At 39.8% G+C, this 18476-nt stretch overlaps 1 protein-coding gene across 1 annotated transcript in view; it reads left to right on the top strand.

Moving 5' to 3' along the window:
* Positions 1 to 6709: 6709 nt before the first annotated feature.
* Positions 6710 to 18476, top strand: part of LOC134656892 (uncharacterized protein CG3556) — a 147475-nt gene continuing 135708 nt past the window's right edge. The window contains exon 1 of the mRNA XM_063512435.1: positions 6710 to 6825. The gene's annotated coding sequence lies outside the window, so the exon portion shown is untranslated. The remainder of the gene's footprint in view (positions 6826 to 18476) is intronic.

Below are 18476 nucleotides of genomic sequence, written 5' to 3' on the forward strand. Positions count from 1 at the left end.
CACAAAGTCGTACGAGGATTCCAGCGCGGAATACTTCGCGTGCTTAGCCCTTGCCGCGGACTCCGCTGCTGAGCCAGCACAGCTTGTGGTCTGCCTCAAATGAGATGCAGCATAAGTGCTAACACAAGTTGCATCCCACAAAAGGCAGCGCCCCCTCCGCCACGGAATCAAGGTAAGTCCATCTGGCCTCTTACCGTCTGTGCGACTCAACCCCGGCGGCTCCAAAACGCACGGCACGTTAGCCGACACTAAAGCCCGCCGCACGATCTCATTAATCGAGTGGTGCCTCGGGAACCGCCCAGCACACCTCTGGCAACTCAGACCGTGGTGCCCATCTTCCCCCACCAATACTCCACAACGGCAACGATGGGCCTCACACACCCTTGCCCCCAACCTGAGAGCCGCTGAAATTCTCAAAGAATCGTTGTCTAAGAGCGTCCCAAGCTGCGGCGAAGGCAAGGCATGTAACCACGCTCCAGACTCTGGTCGCTCAAGGGCTTTAAGGCGAGCCACGTCAGCACCCGAGGCAACACCCAACAGTGAGTCGTAGACGTGCTTGCTCCACAAGTCATCCCATTGCTTCTGAACAGCGGGATTGTCAGGCCGCTTAGCGCCGGGGATAGCATCCGACCATCTCGCTAGAGCATCAGAAACTAACGGGACCGGAAAATTACCACCATGTAAAGGGAAAATGCGAGTGGCAAGATCCGCAGCCCCGTGAGCCGACGCAAGAAACGCGACTAGCCCTAACCCCTCAACCGCGCGTATCCCTAAACCACCATACCGTATGGGAAGAGCAGCCTGAACCCACTGTGTGTTGCTAAGCTCCACATTCAAAACCATCTCCAAAGTCGCCCTGAGCTCACGGTCGATATCCCTTGCTTCGTCAACGAACTGCCACGTCGGGGATGTTCTGAGGATGTAAGTCATCCGAGGCGTGGCAAAGCAATTCCGCAATAGAGTCAAGGCGACATGGGATGACAAATTGAGCAAATGGTCTCGAACGGCGACCAGAGCGTCCTTTTTGACTTGTAGAGCAGCGGCGACTCCGTCTGGAAAAATGGGCGCCCCCAACAAAGATAACCCAGACCTGTTCACCGTTTTAACCCCAGGCAATATAGACTGCAAACTATCCAAATAAGAATCCGATACCGGTCCGCAGGTATAGAGCTCACACTTTGCTGGGTTCACTTCCAGACCTAACTCTTTCAAGGCTGGTATCAACTGACGTAGGTCCCCCACGACTTCGTCCGGCTTTCCCCCAATCGTACCATCGTCAAGATACCACACATTAAGTGCAGACTTAAGCTTGACAATGGCCTTCTGTATCGCCAGACAAAAAATCAAGGGACCCAAAGGATCTCCTTGTTGTGCCCCAACTTGTGATATTATCAATTCTTCCTTGAGGTAAAGATTGGTAGAGGTACAATAACATTGATACAAAAAGGGGTAGAGAGACGGCACAAGCTCCAAGACTTCCCTTAACATAGTGTCCCTGTCAAGGCAATTAAAAGCGTTCCTCAAATCTACCTTGACAATGACACCATCTGTGTTATCACGCTCTAAAACAAACGATCTAGTAGCGTGTATTGCCGCCTCGCAACCCCTTGTCGTACCAAAGCCGATCTGGTGCGGCTGTAAGTACTCCGACATAACGCCCCTCACAGCCTGACAACTCAACTACATACATACACTACATACAAACTAACTACATACAAACTAATTACATTTTAAATTGTAATTAGTTTTAATATACATAACTAGGAAAAAAACATAATTAAATAACTAACCTACAAACCTTAAAAACGAAATCTAAAAATAAATAAAACTAAACTTAAAATAAATAATTACAAAATATCCCCCTGCGGAATGGTGCCGTAGATACTGGCAGCATTTCCTCGCTGTATCGCAATACTTATTCTTTATGCGAGGAAGCTGCCAGGGGGCCGATTTTTGAATTTCGATCGCTCGATTTCGTCACTCGAAAATCGGTGGAAAACAGCGAGATGCTGATTTTTGAAATACAAGCGATATAAATTGTGAATTTAGTGGTATTGACCACTCGTTTTTGATTCTATTAGTAGAATTTACATGCCTAGTAGTGGAGATATTGCTGAACGAAATACACGAAACGAGCGGCCGACTTTCAAAAATCGGCCCCCTGATCTACGGTCACCAGTGGCGTCAGCTATCCTTTTTGATAGTGCCTTTTCTTCTCATTTTAAGACATACATAAGACGTACAGTCGCCATCAGATATATCGGAGCGGCTAAGGTGTTCACAATATCTGAACAAGCACTCTATCACCTTGACAATAGAGGCGTGCTCAGATATTTGTGAGCACCTTTGCCGCTCCGAAATATCTGATGGCGACTGTACTTGAATTAAGTATATGAAACATGACATGAACATTAACGTAACATATATCTACATATGTCTGGTACTAGTTTTCGTTGCTAAAATTTAATATACAAAGAAAATAGATCGAGTAGATGTTTTATATGTAAATTTTTAGTTGATCTAATTTCTTACAATTTCTAGCAACAAAAACTAGTTGCAGACGTAGATATGTGTTACTTAAATGTTCGTGTCAAATATCATGTTATTTCTGAATGTTATTTTAAAATGAAACCGTATTTTCGATTTTATGGAGGTGGCTAGGTTTGTGTGACACTAAATTGGAATATATTGTGCAAGATATTACCTCGGTATATGAATACTAGCTGTTGCCCGCGACTTCGTACGCGTGGATTTGTATATTGGTGGTTATATATTCTACATTCGCTTAGAACATTATGCAGCAAGAGATTGCGGTAGGACGGTTAATCATTTCTTAATTATTAATATTATACAACGCATGAGACTTGTCTACCGCAACCTACGAAGTTTCAAGACCCTAACTGAATAAAATTGTCCTCGATGTAACCCCCTTAGAAGATTTTCATGTCCTCTATTTAATAAAACCTACTACCTAACTACCTATTTACGAAGTTTGAAGTTCCTAGCTTTAAATAAAATTTGAACCCTATACAAACTTTCAAACCCTTTTTAACCATTTTAGGGGATGAATTTTTTAAAAGCTGATATTATTTTTCTTGTATTCTAATAATATTCGAGATTCGATTCAAGTCCCACACTCACAAAAATGTTTGATCTCCATACAAAATTTTAACCCTTTTTCACCAACTTGAGGGTGAATTTTCAAAAACACTAAATGAGTTTTCTTCTCTTTTAATAAAATACCTTTTTACGAAGTCTCGAGTTCCTAGCTTAAAATAAAATTTGAACCCCATACAAATTTTCAACCCCTTTTTAACCCTTTTAAAAGATGAATTTTTAAAAACGCTGAAATTAGTTTATTGCCCGTTTAAAATAATACCCTTTTACGAAGTTTAAAGTTCCTAGCTTAAAATAAAATTTGAACCCCATACAAACTTACAACCCCTTTTTAACCCTGTTAGGGGATGAATTTCACAAAAAGCTGAAATAACTTTTCCTGTCTTCTAATAATATCCCCAAATAGAAAGATTCAAGTCGCGCGTTCGAAGAAATGTTTGATATCCATACAAATTTTCAACCCCTTTTTCACCACCTTAAGGGATGAATTATCAAAAACGCTGAAATTAGTTTTCTTATTTTTTAATATAATACATTTTTACAAAGTTGCAAATTCCTAGCTTAAAATAAATCTTGAACCCCATACAACCTTTCATCCCCTTTTTAACCCTTTTAAGGGATGAATTTTTAAAAACGCTGAAATGACTTTTCTTGAGTTTTAATAATATGGCTTTATACAAAGACTCAAGTCCCGCACTCTCAATAATATTTGATCTCCGTACAAACTTTCAACCCCTTTTTCACCACCTCGGGGGATGAATTTTTAAAAACGCTGAAATTAGTTTTCTTGTTTTTTAATTTAATACCTTTTTGCAAAGTTTCAAGGTCCTAGCTTAAAATAAAATTTGCACCCCAAGACAAAGTTTCATCCCCTTTTTTACCCCCTTAGGGGTTGAATTTCCTAAAACGTCGCAATTACTTTTTTTTTGTAATCGGCTATTATGCCTTTCTAAGAAGTTTCAAAGCATTTGTAATGGATTCAAACTTTCAACCCCTTTTTAACCCTGTTAGGGGATGAATTTTCAAAAACGCTGAAATTACTTTTCCTGTCTTATAATAATATCCTCAATTACAAAGTTTCAAGTCCCACACTCACAAAAATATTTGATCTCCATACAAACTTTCAACCCCTTTTTCACCACCTTGGGGGATGAATTTTCGAAAACGCTAAAATTAGTTTCCTTGTTTTTTAATATAATACATTATTACAAAGTTTCAAATTCCTAGCTTAAAATAAAACTTGTACCCCATACAACCTTTCATCCCCTTTTTAACCCCGTTAGGGGTTGAATTTTACAAAACGCTGAAATTACTTTTCTTGATTTCTAATAATATGGCTTTATACTAAGATTCAAATCCCGCACTCTCAAAAATATTTGATCTCCGTACAAATTTTCAACCCCTTTTTCACCACCTCGGGGGATGCATTTTTAAAAACGCTGAAATTAGTTTCTTGTTTTTTAATTTAATACCTTTTTGCGAAGTTTCAAGGTCCTAGCTTAAAATAAAATTTGCACCCCAAGACAAAGTTTCATCCCCTTTTTAACCCCCTTATGGGTTGAATTTCCTAAAACGTCGCAATTACTTTTTTTTGTAATCGGCTATTATGCCTTTCTAAGAAGTTTCAAAGCATTTGTAATGGATTCAAACTTTCAACCCCTTTTTAACCCTGTTAGGGGATGAATTTTCAAAAACGCTGAAATTACTTTTACTGTCTTATAATAATATCCTCAATTACAAAGTTTCAAGTCCCACACTCACAAAAATATTTGATCTCCATACAAACTTTCAACCCCTTTTTCACCACCTTGGGGGATGAATTTTCGAAAACGCTGAAATTAGTTTCCTTGTTTTTTAATATAATACATTATTACAAAGTTTCAAATTCCTAGCTTAAAATAAAACTTGTACCCCATACAACCTTTCATCCCCTTTTTAACCCCCTTAGGGGTTGAATTTTTCAAAATCGCTTCGTATCTCGTGTACACTTTATAAATGCAACCTAGTGTGCAAATTTCAACTTTCTAGCTTTTGTAGTTTCGGCTCTGCGTTGATGAATCAGTCAGTCAGTCAGTCAGTCAGTCAGTCAGGACACTTGCATTTATATATATAGATTACAATTTACGCCTTCTTATTTTGGCCTGTCGGACGAAATCCAATAATATTATTCTCCGAGGGGCTGGGATTAGTATGTGTAAAGATTATAGGAAGACCAAGACTGAAGGGATACACATAAATACGACATAATAATAATACGCTATTTAGCAATAAACTTCTATGAAATTATATGACTGAGGTATAAATAACACTTGCAATGTCTGTGAATCCGAATCGCTGCAGACCTATCTTGGTTTAACTCTATTCATGTATATTCGAGTATCGAAGAAGCGTGCGAGAAGCGCTGGTGGCTGGCCTAGCGGTAAGAGCTTGCGAGTTGCAATCCGGAGGTCGCGGGTTCGAACCCCGGCTCGTACCAATGAGTTTTTCGGAACTTATGTACGAAATATCATTTGATATTTACCAGTCGCTTTTCGGTGAAGGAAAACATCGTGAGGAAACCGGACTAATCCCAATACGGGCCTAGTTTACCCTCTGGGTTGGAAGGTCAGATGGTAGTCGCTTTCGTAAAAACTAGTGCCCACGCCAATTACTGGGATGAGTTGCCAAGCGGACCCCAGGCTCCCATGAGCCGTGGCAAAATGCCGGGAAAACGCGAGGAAAATGATGAACGAAACTCGCAGTTTCTCATTCTCATTTGCGTTAAGACTTCGCAGCTTCGTTTCGCGCCCATTAGTATGTGATTCATTCAGTCGGTTCTGTAATAGAATGATTCATGAACAGTACTTACGCCATATATTACGCCGTATACTGTTTACTGTATTTATGATCCTTAAGTACTTGAGATCGACGATAAAACGATAAGACCTCTGGCTGTACTAAATAGTCTGCAAGTTTGTATTAAAATTAATTCTCAATATACAAAACACACTGGGGGCTGGGCACATAGTGCTTGACATTGAAACCGGAACGAGAGGACGAGGCAGGCCCCGAGACACGTGGACATCTAAAATAAACCAAGATCTGGAGTTAGCCCAATTAGATCCACAGACGACCCAGGATAGAATGGCCTGGCGAAGATTGATTAGGAGAGCCGACCCCAACTGAAATGGGACAAGGCGAGGACAAAGAAGAAGAAGAGATACAAAACACACTGGGCGCCGATTTTTGAATTTCGATCGCTCGATTTCGGCACTCGAAAATCGGTGGAAACCAGCGAAATGCTGATTTTTGAAATTCGAGCGATAGATATTGGGAATCTAGTGGTATTGACCACTCGTTTTCAATTCTATTAGTAGAATTTACATGCCTAGTAGTGGAGATAATATTACTGAACCAAAACACGAAATCGAACGGTCGAATTTCAAAAATCGGCCTCCTGAACCTTAAACTTTATTGATTTCAAATTGCTACAACCGGCTAAAACTTCAAAGGTTACCAAGACATCATAACAGAGGGGTAAAACAAAGTGTTTTATTTCAGACAAATGCAGGCTGCACTAGGGTCGCTGCCTCCCGACCCTCTGAATTTTAAAAACCCACTTCAGTACTCGCCTGCCCGCCGACACGAACGGTCGCGCGCTCGCGGCACTCCCACCTCAAACTTTCATCCAAATTAAGAAGTGTTTTAATCCATTGATGACGTAAGCAGGTAAGTTGAAGCATTTGTTAAGGAGAGGGTGGTTTTACGGACAAAGTTTGGTAGTTAATCTTTCAGAGTCAGTTGGGTTGGCTTATTAAAAAAGTTAAAGTTGGGGTAGGCATCGTATTTAAATGTCTGTGGTTCCGCAGTTTTATAGGGTGATTCCGGCGGTATAATATTCATTAGGCTAAATGCCCTCGTTTAGTATTGTTTTATGGCTTATATGTTTTTGATGGGGCGGTTTGCTAAGAAGATAACTTATATTTCCAATTCCAAAGACTAAATATTTAAATTAGTTAGGTACTCGTGTATGTTTTTACTGTACCTACATATATCCTACGGAAAGTATGCTGTGCATTCTAATAAACCCGGTGAATATTCTTCTATAAACGAAACGATGATATTATTATTTTAATCTAAATGAAACACCGTGGGATAATCTTAAATTTTATGAGATAGATAAATTACATCTGAGAAAAAAAGATGTTTGGTTCTTTTTTTCATGTTACAATTAAATTTTAATTAAATCAGCTTCATGGCTCCTAATTGCTCTCTTAGGTTGCCTATACTTTGTGGTTGTCACACATTGTCCCATATTTAATGTAACATCTTTTATAAAGTTATTTCAAATTCGAATTTAAACAGTTGTGAGACATTCTAACATTGAATATTTTTACGGTTTAGACTCACTTGTCGCGCAAGTGACTTAAAACAAGTGAGTCTAAACCGTAAAATTATTTCAAATTATTTTCCTGACGTTGTTAACCCACATAACAACGCAAATATTATTATAAGTACTTAGGTACTACGAGTAAGTATACTCCCTACTTTATTGAAACTTTCTCAATGTCTATTTAATCGTTACTGAATCCTGAAGTTCCACCGGACTTTGCTTTAAAAACTGTCGGCTACATAATTCAACGGACGTGCAAGAGTCGAGGCAAAAGTTTGGGAACCTTTATACGTCGGTGTATGAAACTATCTTTAGGACTTTAGCGTATACCGGCTGGATATCAAGGGATGATTTTGATGAAAAAAACTAAATTTGCGATGAATATCGTGCGTAGCCATGTTAAGCATCTCTTCACAGTGGTACCAAAAAGGGCTAATTTTAAACACTAAACTTATTCGTTCAGCATTAATTAGGTATCGGATGAAACAACGTGCCAAAAGTATGGGCCGCCCCATAATAGTGTTGCAAATAGAGATATATCTCTACATTTCGTGTTTAAATATATTGTCCGCTTTAACACATTCACTGCCAGCGACCCGCTAGGCAGAGCGCCTACCGCGAACCACGTTCGACGTGTTGCCTCTCTGTCGCACTTGCATATTCGTACGTAAGTGTGACAGGGAGGTAACACGTCGGACGTGGTTCGCGGTAGGCCCTCAGGTTCCCTTTTCGTAGGCGCTTTTTGCTACAATATACAGTTTTTTCTGTGTTATCGGCTACGCTCGTAGCTCGTAGCACGCGCTGGCGGTGAATAATTGAATATAGTCTAGACATATCTCATTTTGTATTCACAGAATTTTTGTTGCGCAATTTACCAAGAAATTGACAGTGATATCGATTATCGACCACGCCAACGCTACAGCAGTACGAGTACCTACATAAAGGTGACGTTCGGATTGCGACCATAGCCGCATCTGTTGCTAAACTGCTACTGATGCCGCCGCTGTATCTGTCAATTTTTCTGGCAAAATGAGTGAAGTTCATTCCGTCACTCATTTTCACGCGGCGGCAACAACGACGCGGCAGCAGTAATGCAGCTGCTGTTAACATCCGAACGTCACCTTAACCTTTTCGACGCCGTGTCAAACACAAAAGCTGTCACGCTGACGCCACGTCACCAAAGTGTCAAAACTGAAATTGAACTTTATGCATATGCACGGAAGTCTATGTTGGTCTGTGGTCTGTGACCGATTAATCGGTCTTTGGCGTTGAACCTACGGTGCGGATATATCGGTCATTGGCGTCCAAAAGGTTAATAATGCTGCAACAGTATAACAACGCTGCTGCAGTGGCAATCCAAATGTAACTTTATTTTTCTCCTAACTTTATAATTGTTATAAGTTTACAACAATAATAGCAGTATTGAAACTATAAGTACCTCGAGCACATAGAGTGTGGAAATCTGCAGTATCTACAGGGGTTATTTATATAGATATACTATACTGTTGTTAAGGATAAGGATAGAGGGTGTCCCAGGGGCGTCGCGTGGAGCGGAATTTTCCAATTAAACATTAAATTTGTTATTGATATTTTATTTTCTTATTTTATTACGTGCAGCGTGTCTCGTTCAAACTGATACATATGTAAGTTAAGTGCGTGGTAAATGTAACGGCGAGTGGTGTCCAAATTATGTTCAATTTTGTTACATAATAGTTCATCCAATGATTAAAAAAATAACCCCCTTATTCATAAACACGCTAGCTCAATTAGCTAATAATCATTTGTCCTTATCTGTCATTTTGACTTATGTATTTGTAAGAAAGGGATGAAACATAATTTAACTAAATTAGGCCCGTAAAGTTTTATGAATAAGAGAGTAAGGGCCCGATTCGGATTTTGTAATAGACATCTATTAGATATCTTTTAGACATCGCCAAGATACGATAACGATATGTTTAAGATCTAACCTGTCAAATTTGGCATTTCCGCGATTCTGGAGATACTCTTGAACGATTTCCACAAGATATTACTTAGAGATCTAATTCACAGATATCTAACACGATCTATAGTAAAAATGACATTGGTTGCCCGAATTGCGCTGCAAAAGAGAACTAGTTGAAATCTAAGCTATAACGTATCTAGAATGGATCTAGTACGTGTCGTCTCTTGTGAATATCTTGAAGTTCGAATACGGCAGTAAGACTTTTAGGCGGCTGTTTATATTCCAAAAACTAGTAAAACAGGCAAAATTTCACTCTGCTATAGGAATAGCAACACTAGTTAATATGATAGGATAGTAGGGTAACTGCGTCGTATTTCCGGCTTACGTCTCCTCGTAAGTGGACTCTGCCTGAATGATATGTACTCAAAACAAGCTGCGCCAGGCGGGAAGATACGGGAGTATGTTAATTATAAGATGTAATAATGTTTTGAAAAGATGTGTCCCGCCGAGTTTGTTGCCGGTCCCATATTGGGATACCCTCCTCCAATTGAGGGGGGATTTAAATCTTCTTGGGGCAGAGGTGTGGGTTGGAGCCGGTGTAGCTTTATTTGACGTTCATAAGCGCATTGAAATATGCCTACTTGAATAAACTATCTTTTATCTTATCTTACCTTATCCTGTGAACTTAGTAAGCGATTGAGTGCCGCCATATAAAACTTCTATGAAAATATGACGTTTATATTAACACTTCCACAGTTTGACGCTACCACATAGCTTGAAAAACTTTAGCACTCTTCCTATTATTTTAAAGAGCCATCAGATGCCAGTGCCATAAAACAAACAAGAGCTCGATTCTAATTTAACAACTTGTTTTATCTTATTTTGACACGACCCTGAAGATCGCTTTCGCTGGCCGCGTAGCCAACGTGCCAATCGCTTACGCTCCGTAGCGATCGAAACGCAACTGTCACTGTCGCACTAATATGGAAGAGTGATAGAGAGACACAAAGCGATTCGATGGCGAAGCGATAGCGATTGTCAGCCTGATTGGTGCATGCGAAATGAAGTGAAAGTCGTGCGTGGAATGCGCGCCAACCACCAAGACGATCATGAAGGTCGGATCAAAACCATAACAATTTGTTGAATTAGAATCGGGCTCCTGTAGAACAGCGGAATACAATTGTTTTACGGCTGGACTCGAGTGCTCGCGTTATTGTACTCGTTCTAAAGTGCTTTATATTTAGATCGTTTAAATGTTAGCAAACGACGAGTGGCGAAAGACAGGGGAGGCCTTTGCCCAGCAGTGGGACACAATATAGGCTATTAAAAAAAAATGTTTGCAGATAGTTTTGAAGCAAAATGTATATCGCGTAAAACGTTATATTCAGTCAATACATCAATCAATCACACAAATTCGGTTTTAAAAATCATATAGTTAATTGTATGTGTATTATAAAATACTAGATTATAAAATAAATAATGTATATTACATATAATAATATATTACATATTTAAAAATAGCTAATATAAAAAAATTGCAACAACCGAATACAAAACCTCCTCCTTCTATGAAATTATAGCTGGTATAGCTTTTCAATCAAAACAATATCAAATCAAGTTCATATTTTTAAATTTCGAATGTGTCTCCACAGCTGCCGCTCCATTTCCCGCCGTGTTCCGTCCACTTTAATGAGCTATTTACGCGTAGGACAAAAGAAATCACTGACATCAAAGATAACTGCGTATTCTCAACGTAACTATCGCCCCTGTATCGTTCGCGATAAAGGCGGTAATGGCGTGTGGTAAATAACAAGCTGTGTAAATTTCTGGTTGTGAGCGGTGGCGAGTCGAACGCTCTGAAAAGCCAGTTTAAATTGAGATTCGCAATGATTCTTGTTCGCCATTTAAAAGATGACTCATGCTAAAACCGTCCGGGTCCGGGCCGAGGCTTCTGTCACTTCGTTTTTTTACGACGGGTGATTGGTGATCATGATGCTTTCTATAGAAAACTGAAGTATCGGACACCTCACCCCAGTCAGACCATTCTAGCGTGAGTCTTCCTAAAAAGTCATTGTGGAGACTTGAGACCTGACCTGACCTAAATTATATCTCAAAATTAATAAACTTTAGATCTGAAAGTTGACTTCTAACCGGTGATTTGTCCAAAGATCAAGAAAGTTTGCATAATTGACATAGTCATTTCCCTATCCACGTCTACTCTGTCCCTTCACGTAACAGACGTGTAGGTGATGTTCGGATGTCAACTGCAGTTGCTACTGTTGCGGCGTCGTTGTTGCCGCCGCTGTATCCGTTTAATTCCTTGATAAAATCAATGATGGAATGAAAATTATCGAAGTGGCTGTAATACGGCGGGGAACATCATACCTGATAGAACCAATCTGTGTACGTATGATCAGTGTGATTGTTCACCTGGCGGCCTAGCCAAGGTGACAATCGCTTGCGCTTCGCCATCGAATCGCTTTGTGTCTCTATCACTCTTCCATATTAGTGCGACAGTGACAGTTACGTTTCGATCGCTACGTAGCGTTAGCGATTGGCATCTACGGCGCCTAGCGGCCTAGCCAAGGTGACAATCGCTTGCGCTTCACCATCGAATCGCTTTGTGTCTCTCTATACTCTTCCATATTAGTGCGACAGTGACAGTTGCGTTTCGTTCGCTACGTAGTAGCGATTGGCATCTACGGCGCCTGGCGGCCTAGCCAAGGTGACGATCGCTTGCGCTTCACCATCGAATCGCTTTGTGTCTCTCTATCACTCTTCCATATTAGTGCGACAGTGACAATTGCGTTTCGATCGCTACGTAGCGTTAGCGATTGGCATCTACGGCAGGCGTGGCTCACTCCGCGATTTCGTCGCTTTGCTACAGGTAGAATCAAAAGCAGAGATGAACAAAATGGTTTTAAAAAAGCATTTAAATACAAAATGCAAAATACTTTTCAGATTTACTATTTCAAATGCAAAATACCAAATAGTTTTGCGTTTTGTATTTCAAATGCTAAATACAAAATAGGTATTTTCAAAATGCTTTTTCAAAATAAAATATCTTTTGTTTGACCAAATCTCAGATATTTTTGTTTGTTTTAGGTATTTATCATGAGAATAGCCATAGAATAGATAATGTTTGTCATTTTCGTTTCACATTGACACTAGAGTCGGACCAAAAAAAGTCTGCAGCGGATTTGATAGCCCAAGCAGTGCAAGTGTTGTTTATAAGTCATAATTTCATAGAAGTTTGACGTTTAAAATAACACTTGCACTGCGTGAGCTATCAAATCCGCTGCAGACTTTTCTTGGTCTGACTCTAGTCAGACATAATAGTCGGTTTATACTCTCGTGGCTAGCAAGCTCATCGAGCTAATATAATTTAAACACTAACGGCACGGCATAAGGTTTATAACCGAATGACAAGCCGAATGCGAGTGTGTCGAGGCGAGCCACGGCCCACGAGACGCGCCGCGAGCCGAGCCGCGAGTCTAAACGGCTATAAGGCGCGCACTCTGACCAAAGAAAAAAAAGGGCGCGCATGTAGGGTTGCCAGATCAAAAGGCGCTATTATCGGGAAAAAAATTCAATTTTTCGGGATTTTGGGACTTAGGCCGGGAAAAAAACATTCAACTTAAAGTAATTGTATTAAAAACAACGAAATTTTACATTATTGGCACTACGTCAGCTGCTCTGTCCATTACGACTCGACGCGGGTCGCTCGCTCGCTCGAGGACTGTTTGGAACTTGAAATTGTTGTTTTATTACGTGAGGCTGTTTTTCGGGACAATTTTCTCTTGGTCGGGAATCGGGAACACATGCTAAAAATCGGGAGAATCCCGCCAAATCCCGACCATCTGGCAACCCTACGCGCATGGCTAGCAGACGCCTCTATCGGTCAAATTCGGCAATACAAGCGTCATTCGTTCATTTCATTTTGTTTGACTGGTAATGTTGGCTAAACTTAATCACAAAGTATTTTGCATTTTGAAATGAATATTAAAAATGCAAAATACATCTCGAAAAGTATTTCAAATAAAATACAAAATGTTTTTTACTAAAAGGCATTTAAATGCAAAATACAAAATAGGTATTTTGCATTTTGTATTTGCATTTTAAATAGAAGTATTTCAAATAAATCGCATCTCTGATCAAAAGTACATCCATTCCGGCCCCAATTTTGGGGAAAGCCATAAGCCGCGCGTGGCGCTGTCGCCACCTAGCGGCCATATCTGTGCTGATCGTAACAGACGCGTTTTGTTAGAGAGTGAGTCTTCTGTACTTAGTACTATTATTTATTCTGTGTCTACGGGGCCTGAGCAGCCAACCTATGAGCGATTGGAACAGCTCCCCTGATCGCTGCCGGCCCGCTCGTTATCTCATTTCCAGGGGTCATTTGTTCATCAAGCCACGCAGTTTGACCTCTCCATTCGCACATCATATTTTATACACATCGTCCCAATGGACGCGGTTTTGATGAAAAACAAAAACCCACATCACACATTCATGGACAAGTAAATTAAAAATATAAATGAATGTGACTTTTTGAATGGAAATGAAGCCATTCAAATGGGGTTTGCGATTTGGCCAGCGGGGGATTGCTAAATTTTGCTGACAGTTGCAATTGGATTTAAGTTCAATTGAAATTATTAGAGTGGAGCCACACAATTTGTGCTGGGTACCAATGGTAATTGGGTATTGTCAGGAGAGTTCGTTTGGGGAACGGTTACTGTAACAATATTGTTGATTAAGAGCGTTTTCACGTTGTCCGATCCGATGACGATTTGGATGACCCTTGAAAAAAAAAATAGCTGCTAGAGAGTGTCCCATGGCATTGAGTCCTTTTATTTTTGCACTAACACTTTCTTTTAAAAAAATAAGTACATAATATAAATATAAAAAGTCACTTTTCATTTTTTGCTTCTTTGTGGTTGTACCCAAAATCGGATAGGTATGGGAACGGATAATGTGGAAACGCTCTAACAATTACAGGACTGAAGATAGTTTTTATTTACGACTAAAAGGATTTGTGATATTAGTCCTCACTGACAGAGCGGTAGGAGACTAACATTTCTTTTTCAATTTATTTTCAGTTTCTTATTTTATTTCTAAAGTAAGTAAAGGTCTGATAAAGTACAAGCCAAAGTTTGAACCCTCAGGTGTTGAAGTTACATGCACGTCTTGAATGAGTACCTTTAAAACGATTTAATATCTACAAATAATAATTATACTGGAAATGACTGGCTGTTATTAATAAAAAGTAACACGTGACGTGCCATTATGGTGTATGGTGGTGGTGGTGGTGTATGCATTTTCCATAGTTATTCTATCGTTATGCATATTATGCCTTAATTATATGTGCTATAGCTACCTGAGTACAGGAAACAAACCAAACAAGTAGGAAGCAATGGAGCACGGCCAATTTCTTGGCAAAACTAATATTGTCCCGGGAGCGACACGAATTTAATCAGCAACGCTGTAGATAACAACCAAATGTCCCGTGCCCGGGGACAGGTTTATCTTTCTACTTATATACTGTTCATTTGTTTATTCATCTTCTTCAATCGGTCCCTCAATACTGAGGATCGTGACATCATGTCCTTCTGTTGAAGGCCAGGCGGCCCAGCCAAGGTAATCCCTATCGCTTCGCCATCGAATCGCTTTGTGTCTCTATCACGCTTCCTTATTAGTGTGACAGTGACAGTTGCGTTTCGTTCGCTACGGAGCGTTAGCGAATGGCGTATTGGCTACGCGGCCGCACTAATTTAGAAGAGTGATAGAGAGACACAAAGCGTTTCGTTGTCGAAGCGATAGCGATTGTAACCTTGGCTAGGCCGGCTGGTTCCTTAATAGGGTTCTGTTCACCGCCAAGTGCATCTATAGCCTCGTGCAGTTTTAATTGCATAGGTGCCATTATTTGAGCACACCATCTAGTAGGAGGAGGGGCCTGAGGTCTCCCATTCATTGCCACCCAGCCAAACAACACATCCGCGCCAGGCCACCTTCGTCATATTAAGCTGTAGTACCACGATCCCGACTATCGGGTCGTCTGGCCTGTTAACGAAATTATAAAATACCTGATAGTCGCGGGTTTTCGGCACTTAACGTTACTCATTGGCGTAATAGGTACCAAAGAACATTTCATGAGAACTTTGCAATTTTTAAAAATTCCCTTTGGCACATTGCTAGATGCGACCATTTTGTGCCTAAAGGGGCCCACTGATTAACAGTCCGCCGGACGGTATCGGCCTGTCAGTTAGAACAAAAATTTGACAGTTCCGAACAACTGACAGGCCGATACCGTCCGGCGGACTGTTAATCAGTGGGCCCCTTAAGAATGCACTGAATGTTAAGGGTTCACTAAAATGTCACCTTGAAAAGTAAAGGTCAGTATCTCACAAACTTGGATTAATAAGTCTATTTATCCTTCAGGTATATTTCCAATTACTTTTTCTTTTCAAAGTACAGAATATTCTTAAAAATAATATTCGAAATGAAAACAACCGACCCTCATTTTTCTACAAGGTTTTTCTTGAACAATTTTTATTCACAAAAGGCCACAAAGTACCTTGTTATTACTTAAGTAAGTGGATTGCTTAATGCAAATACCTACCTTTTATTATATTTATGTTTAAAATACAGCAGACGAAATCTGTAGGTAAGTGAATTATTTTACATAAGTCCTAGAGTTTGTCTAAACTAACTTTGCACGACTTCAAAAGAACAAAGTGTGGCACTGTAATTATAAAAGTCATATTTTCATTAAAAAAACCGGCCAAGTGCGAGTCAGACTCACGCTTGACTGCACATTTCTAATAGGTTTTCCTGGCATCTCAGTCATAGGTAAATAACTATTTTGTGTCTTTTTTTTGCCCCGTAGTGTAATAACATATACTAATCTATGCCAGTAGTTTCGGAGATAAAGGGGGGAATGGTCGGACAGACAGACAGACGCACGAGTGATCCTATAAGGGTTTCGATTTTCCTTTTGAGGTACGGAACCCTATATATCTAATTGCCGCCACCCATACAAAACGTATGAAAAGAGTCGTGGCAATTAGAGTTTAGACGCAACCGCAGACATATTCATATTTTTTTATTTTTTATTTATTAATATTTTTCAGTTCAAGTCTTACCCAAGACAGTAATTTTTCCACTTTTAAATTTATTCGCAGACATATTCTCAGAGAATGACCCACTAAGGTCACATTTTTATCGTTACAATTTAGGTATATACCTAGTTGCTAGAAATTCCTGAAAATTTTCGCCAGTCTTGTTTATTTCTGCCCGATATATTTGGCAACGGGTGCTTTTTATCGAGTCTGGTGACTGGAAAATAGCGCTCTCGATACGTGCAAGTTATGCTTTGAAAACACTATTTACAAGGAGCTTGTTTTCATACGAGTTTCAAAAGGAATACATTTACCGTGCACACGTTTACATGATTAAATTTAAATTGTGAATGAGAATTTGTTTTTGCGCGACAGCGCGACGTACCTATATTACGGTATATGATAATTTTAAATATACCGTAGGTATTCAATACAACCAAAATTTTTCTAAAAAAAAATCATCATTCATCCTCGCGTTGTCCCGGCATTTTGCCACGGGTCACGGGAGCCTGGGGTCCGCTTGGCAACTTATTCCAGGAATTGGCGTGGGCATTTAGTTTTTTTAAAGAAATAACATTTAAAAAGTATAACTACCTTGGGGCAGCTTTCTCGCGCAGCATATTAGCCTCGCAATACAGCGGGGAAATGCTGCCAGCATCCTCGGCATCATGCCAAAGGGGTCCAATTTTTAGATTAATTTTAATTTTATTTAGTATTCGTTTTTAGTTTAAATTTAGTTTTATTTAGTTATGTTAGTTTATTTTTTTAATGTATAAACCTGTAAATAATCTTGTATTTTTTTTTACTTATTTTCTCGTAATGCATGTTAATTATAAGATGTAATTTTTTTTGAAAAGATGTGTCCCGCCGAGTTTGTTGCCGGTCCCATATTGGGATACCCTCCTCCAATTGAGGGGGGATTTAAATCTTCTCGGGGCAGAGGTGTAGGGTTGGAGCCGGTCTACCTAGCTTTATTTGACGTTCATAAGCGCATTGTAATTATGCCTACTTGAATAAACTATCCTTTATCTTATCTTATCTTATCTTGATCTTCCTATTGAGCAACGAGTAACATACAAAGCAGTTAGTGATAAATGGGCTTTTTATGTAGCGAAACTAGATTTGTTTTCGCACATTGTACGGCGAGCATACTCGCGAAGAGTTATTTTTCATGTAAACGAGATGGAATAAAGGGGGCGCTATATTTTACGCTTGCTTTTTGCCTCGAACAATACACGGTTGTTCCAAAGGATTTCCGAGTACCAAAATACACTGTATATACGCGAGTTGAGTACTTAAATAGCATACAGTCTGGCCGGTAAATAGTGATAAAGAAGATTTCTGCAAATAAAAAAAATAGACACAATAAAATTTAAATCCATCAGTAATCCATCGTGGCTATATGTAGCTATCACTTTGTCCTACTAAGACCCCATTTAGAAGAAAGAAACCATTAAGGACCTTTTCTGTGATGAACAGGTACATACATTTGAAGAAAGGCATTTTTAAAAGAAGAAGAATATCAAGACTACAGTTGAACCGAGCCTTAACCTTTTGGACGCCAATGACCGATATATCCGCACCGTAGGTTCAACGCCAAAGACCGATTAATCGGTCACAGACCACAGAGCAACATCGAACTACGTGCATATACATAAAGTTCAACTTCAGTTTTGACACTTCAATGATGTGGCGTCTGAGTGACAGCTTTTGTGTTTGACACGGCGTGGAAAAGGTTAAGGTCCCTGTACACTGGTTACTCGTAGAATCCGCCTCACCCACACTTTACAAGCCGTGGCAATGTTTCCGCTGGCAGATAAAGCCGTGGTTGTGAACGTGAAAGGTTTCGCTCGAGCCATGCTGTGCATTCATGCCGGCTTGAATTAGTTGTTCAGCGTTTTAAACAAGTAAAGCATGTTTTCAGGTCTTG

Source organism: Cydia amplana, chromosome 19 (assembly GCF_948474715.1).
Source record: "Cydia amplana chromosome 19, ilCydAmpl1.1, whole genome shotgun sequence".
NCBI lineage: Eukaryota > Metazoa > Arthropoda > Insecta > Lepidoptera > Tortricidae > Cydia > Cydia amplana.